The sequence below is a fragment of the Sycon ciliatum genome, chromosome 8 (genome assembly GCF_964019385.1).
Source record: "Sycon ciliatum chromosome 8, ocSycCili1.1, whole genome shotgun sequence".
Lineage (NCBI taxonomy): Eukaryota > Metazoa > Porifera > Calcarea > Leucosolenida > Sycettidae > Sycon > Sycon ciliatum.
The window spans coordinates 2,392,068-2,398,659 of record NC_088650.1 but is presented as its reverse complement, the minus strand read 5'-3'; positions in this window follow the sequence as shown (position 1 = coordinate 2,398,659).

Below are 6,592 nucleotides of genomic sequence, written 5' to 3'. Positions count from 1 at the left end.
TTAGTGGACAGTAACTGGTGGAGTTAGTGGACAGTTTAGTGCAACTTGTAGTTCCTTGCTCCTTTTCCTTTCCTTTAATTCTGAATACGTTCTCCATCCGAGTGATAGAGATATCTGCTGGATTACGTTGTACTTCCAGTAAAATCTGCATTCCCAACCCAGTGTTTCTCCTAACCATACAACATACTACCCGTCCATGTTGTCAGTCCCTGTATGCAAATATAACACATATGAACACAAGCTTAAAGAATGCACTGCCCTGCGTCATCGGGGTGTCATTCTTCTTACAACAATACCATGACAACCTCACCATCAAGGCATCAACCTCTCCATCACTCACTCCCCTAGTCATCAGCACTATGTAGTTATGGTAACCAATACAATGAGTTGCTAAGCAACAGCTGGTCATTAGGCCTTGGCGGATAATGCCGGCAGTAGATTGAGCATTATACGTAGTTTGGGGCAGTAGAGCATTATACGGCATTCAAAAGCATTATGTACCAGGTACTGTAGCCATATACGGGGCACTATACCCATTTTTGAGGCATTTCCCTTAGTAGATCCACGTAGTAGTAGTACCGGTAGAATGACGAGTCTTCTGCACTGCAGTGTCGGAAGTACAGTCGACATGAGAACAGTGAACACCAGTCACTACGTATGACGTGATACTGGTGTTGCTGCGTAGAGATGTATCCGGGAGGATGTGAAACATGTTAATTATGGAGGATGTGAAACATGTTAATTATTTTGATGCTTGCCGAGCGCCTGGCATATGATATATATTTTATTTATTTTATTCCAAGCAATACATGGCTGGGGTACGGGTAGCCAATGACCACTTTGCGTGGCGATTGCAGGGTTTTTATAGCCAACCACGCCTAACAAGAAAAAGAGTAAGAAGTCAAAAAGAAAAGGAAAAGAAGAAAGAAGCAAATATGGACTAAAATTGTGGTCTACTTGTAAAGCAAGGCGTTCCTGAATGCTGTTAAAGTAGAAAGGCCCTTTGTCTCCTGGTGCAGCTTAAGGGGGCAGCCTACCCATAAATTTCATATGGCATTCAATTGACCGTAACTTTGGTGTTTCTCAGTGGATTTGAGTGAAATTTTGACCACACACTCCTGCCACTATGCTGGCCCTCAGGACATGATTTACAAGTTCTTGCGCCTCACTGACAGGCTTTCCAGGCCGGAAAAACTCAAATTTCCGGCATAGTGTCACGGTGTGCGAGCCACCCAGGAGCCAAACAAATGCATTTACATTTTTTTCACATTTTCGTGCCCATTCTGTCCGTGCGCGGGACCCAAACCTAAAACAAGTCCAGAAGCAGCCATGGGTGGTGGGGTAGGGCCCCTCAACGTGGCCCTGGAATCTGTCACAACGGAACGAGTGGGCGTTCTCTCGCGGACTCCCACAGACCCAAGTCAATTATTTTTGAATTTTTTAGGTTTAGGGTGTGCTACGAGGTCGTACCTTTGATACAACATCCAGTGCTGGGACCTCCACAGCAAGCCATTTCCACAGCGCTGCACACCAAATCCAGGATGCCCTCAGAAACCGGCAGGGACCGCCACTCACGTTTCACTACTGCCTAGTACTGAATCCTACCTGACTTCTTGACACGACTCAAACTTGCCAAAGTCACTAAATCAACGTCAACTACAATAATCAAGCCACATATCTGCAACGTCACGAGGGTGCTGGCAAAAGTCCTGCTGCACGGCGGCGGGCTTCGCCCGCCGCCGTGCAGCCCAATACGTGGTTTTTTAACGTGATTTTTTGGACTTTTTTGGACTTGGGGCAAAATTCTGCACACTTTCGCGTGTTTCCATAATACGACAAGTTGCGCACGGTCTGCTCACATTCAAATACAGTGCTGCCAACAAATGACAGCATGCAACAAAAAAATCTTTCCTTGCAAGGGCACATTTTCGGCCATAACTCTTGAACGGCTGGTCAGATAGGGACACAATTTTCAGAGAATTTGCAGCTATTCATGCTCTTTCAACTGACGTAGCACTCAATATGAATTTACAAATTCGATTTTTCAGCGAATTTTTGGGTAGTCTGCCACCTTAAGCCAATGCAAATAGCCATTGAAAAGTGGGGAGTGTAGCAATGCAGAAGAGCGGGCTAGAGGAAGGGAGAGTTGGTTCCTAGTGGAGTTATCCCGTCGGAACCAGTCAAATGGTTTAAGATGCGGGGGTATTTTGGAAAGCCGAATACGATGGATAAGACAGCACATCATGATTCGTATATGCAGCTAGCTCATGACTCAAGCTCAGTGCTGCGCTAGCACAGAAACCATGTGCTTTCGGGACATAAATCCACGACTCCCGCGAGAGGATGTAAAACATGTTAAAACTATAATGTTGATGCTGGCCTAGCGCAAGGCATGTGCAGCTCGGTGCATGCTGCGCTAGCACAAAAACCATGTGCTTTCCGGACATATCCACCACTCCACGAGGTAGCTCACCGGCGCAGGCCGGAATGTCTTCCTCCGAGAATGAAAGTACATGTAGGGCGAGATGGTGGGACTGGGATAAGGCCGGTCTCGATGAAGATATTCTTAGCGATACAGAGGAGAGCGATGCTTTGGAAGCTCTCGCTTTTGCCGATGGAGCGCAAGTATCCAGGAAGAGATCGCTTCAACGGACTAGTTTAGAAAAGTCGGAGGCGTCCGCGTCGTCAAAACGAAGCAGAATTGCTCACGGGAAGAGCACTGTTGTGGATGTCAGTCCCGCCAAGAAAATCGAGGAATTGCGGTATGTCGACAGGGATTGGTGCATCCAGCAGTGGCTCGTTCGATTTCATGTTCTTTCTAAGAGCATGTTCGGCCAGCAACTTGCTCATGAGCTGATAACATGCTTGTCTGGAGTTCGGCCTGCCGTCACACAATATAGTAGCTGCTAGGTGTGACGGAGATTCAGTGAATGGTGCAGCACTACGTTCCGTGAAAGGGATCATGTACCCCGAACTCATAGACATCACCTGCTCTTCCCATTCCCTGGACAACGTCGGCAAGCGCTTCCAGACGCTCATCCTAACTGACTTCAGCCAGTGGTGGATAAGCCTATTCGCCAGAAGCCCAGCTGCTCGGATTGCCTGGAGAGAGCGGGCCAGCATAGACATCAGGTCACGCAACAACATACGCTGGTGGAGTCTGTGGGAGGTGCAGAACCAGCTGTTAACCCACTTTGGTGATCTCCAAGCATTATATGCCCATTTTGATGCTTGTTTCGAGCATTATAGGTACATTTTGAAAGCATTCCTAAAACCAGTAAAGCGTGATTTTCCGAGCATAATCAGCCAAGGCCTACTGGTCATTACGATCATCATCAACCATCACTCATGCTGCAGGTATTCAGGTTAGTGTGTCCAAGATCAACAGCAAACCTTCATGCTCATAATACCTGCATCTACAAACAGTCATGCTCTAATACCAAAGGTCAGCATTCATGCACTGAAACTCCCCAGCCGACAATCATGCTACCGTTCTGCGCACCTAATATTCATGCTCCGAAACTGTGAAGTCAACCGTCATTCTCCTACAAGTACATATAGGTAGTTACACACAGGCAGAATTCTTGCTACAGAACTGCACAGTCGACAATCAAGCTCTTCTAGGCCCAGTCAACTTTATTATTTAATTTTGTGAAGTAGCTTATACATTGTATACAATAGAGTAGAGGGCTTGTCCGAAAGTGGTAACACTCATACATTACTATCCTAACAATTCTTGCTCCGTTACTCAAACAACACATCTACACATACAGGTTAAGATACAATACACACACAGTAGTGACACAAGCAAATCCTTTTCTGCCGTTACGCAGAGTATCGTGTTAGAAAATTGGGCAGAACTGCCCGTTTGCCATGCGATGTAAAATAAATAAACAACAACAACAACAACAACAACAAAACACTCATCAAACAGTATGATATTAGACAAGTTTGTATATGCTCCGATACATAGTCATCAGTTTTACTCCATTGTACACGCCACTGTACATCTAACATTCATGCTCCGATAATCACAACCAACATTCATACCGTCATACCCAAACTGCAAGCATCCATGCTCTGATATAGGCACAGAAAACATTGCAGCTCCAAGCCTGCCTGCAAGCACTCCCATTGCAAGTCACACAGTCACTGTCCCCATCATGTTCTACAGGTCACTGTAAGTGACAAAGACTGGCACAACACAATCATAATACATCAGTATACAATACACAGTCGTAGCCACTGCGGACAACAGTCATCAGTATACAATACACAGTCGTAGCCACTGCCCACATCATGTCAGGAGAAGAACGACATAGATGGGTAGATTGGTTTGCATTTTTCATTCTCTATTTTTACACAAGAGAGAGTGGACCGTATGCGTGTTAAAACAAAATGGCGTCACGATTTATTGAAAGTGGTATAGTTGGTGGAACGAGTGTTCAAACCCATTTGAACTTCATACTGTTCGTCTTCTTTTTGACATGCTCTCTTTCCATCGTCCTTAGCTTTTGTTTGTTGAGAGCTGTTTTGGCTTTCTCCTACACCTCTGGGGGATGCCAAGTGATGGTTTTGAGAGGCTGGTGATGGCTGTGAGCGAGAGTTTGCCGATCGGCGTCGTCCTCGCTATAGCGATGAAAATACTAGTTACTGCGCACCTGGCAGATATCACAACACGTCGGAGCGTCCAGGAGCAAAGGAATCTTGGGTTTTCACTGGAATCTAGTTCCACCAGCATCGTGTAGCCCACCGTCGGTGAATGGCGGTCCAGAAAGGTCGAAACTGGTCTTCTGCAGCATCTCGCAGTCCTGCGAGGCACACTGAATACGCCTGTCATGTATTCTACAAATAAAAATCACGAAGTAGTGGACTTTACAGTGATGAGTCTATCCTGTATGCTGCAAAAGACGCAGGAAATGTGACTGGTGTCCGTACACTGGACGCCAATATCATCCCAGTCTTCTCCTGCAGGATCTGTTTGACATTGACATACCGGTATGCAGTGGGTCGACATTGGCCTGGTTTGGCAGCTATCTGCCTGGGTGGATGTAGCAGGTTTGCATTGGCGCGTCGTCCAGTCCGACATTTTCTTGTAACTGTGGAGTACCGGCAGGGTCTGAGAGGTTGCTCGTGCTGTGAACACATCTCTACTGCCTGTCTCGTCCTGGAAGTGCCGTCTCGCCGCTTCCTTGCTCTACAGTCACGCCGTTATTTCGCTTTGTTTCGTGGTGCAGCTCAAAACCTGCCCAAACAACTGTGAGCTCGCAACATGGTATGGACAAATTGCACCACTCATGCTGGTTAACTAAAACCGGGATAGTCGAGTAAGCGAGTTCACTCCCTGGGCCATGGCAAGATCTGTTCAGCGCGGGCTATTCCAACCTCCAAGTGCATAGTCACCGATCGATCCATGCGATGGTGGTTGACCTACAAAGAGCCAAGGTCTACGAGTACTACTATTGGATGCTGTCTACATGCAGTCAACAAAATCAAAGTACCTCAGTATGCCCCAGAACAGGGCATGTGCATCTATAGCATGACACAACAGGGGTTCTGGCGGCACCTGTCAAACAAGCAGTAGGACTAGTGCCAGCTACCTATTGGAGGCTAGCCGCTACAGTCTGTCACTGGAGATAATTATTATGTTCACTGTTTAGACTGAGCACAATCAATGATGCCCAATCAATCTGCCCAATGTGTGTTCTGTTCCACCTAATTATAACGTCCCATCGCATCAACCCTACTACACGCACATGTCGTCACTCTAGCACGACTTGTGTTATTATTGTTTATTTTGATTCGCACGATAAATAGAGCACAATAAACGTTAACTTGACCGAAGGTTAAAGGCGACTGCAGATAGAGGAACACATCGAGGTACAGGTGCCGGCATCAATACAGTATCAGAGAGGTACGCAGAAAAAACTCTCGTAAGCCCAAGGGGAAGTGGTTGATGAGGGATGAATGTACTCTCCACGCTCGTCTACACTGTTCGTGGAAATGCACACATACATACAATAATATACAACAGCAATAGCATGCACAGAACCGAACAATTTCATGTTCACACATGCAAGCACAGACCTGAACATTAGTACCAAAAGCCGATACAGACAATATCCCCATACACACAGACGCACACACACACAATGTCCCATGTATGCGCCCGTGGCGAGAAAAGCACGCAGATCTAAAAATGCACTGGATGTGAACCCACAGATTTTCTCTAATAGCAATGATAGCGGATCTGATTCTGAATGAAACACACACACAATACAATTATTGAATGCCCATCCGCAGATGATGGCAGGTCCTGAAAGAACAGGCAGTGTTCCAGTGATGGGGAACAGAACTTCGAGTGGCGAGTGAGGTATACACACACACGCGCGTGCGCGGGCACACACCAAAGTATGAAGAAATAGAATCGACATCGTAGTATTCATTGGTTGGGGAATGGAAAGGAAAATAAAACATTGCTATAGGTTATTGTTGTAAGGACACTGGGAGCACAACAGAAAGGTAAGCAACTTGCTTTGAAGCAAAGAAAGTTATTATTCCACGGATCTCAGAAGGAAGGAACGTTCCAGAA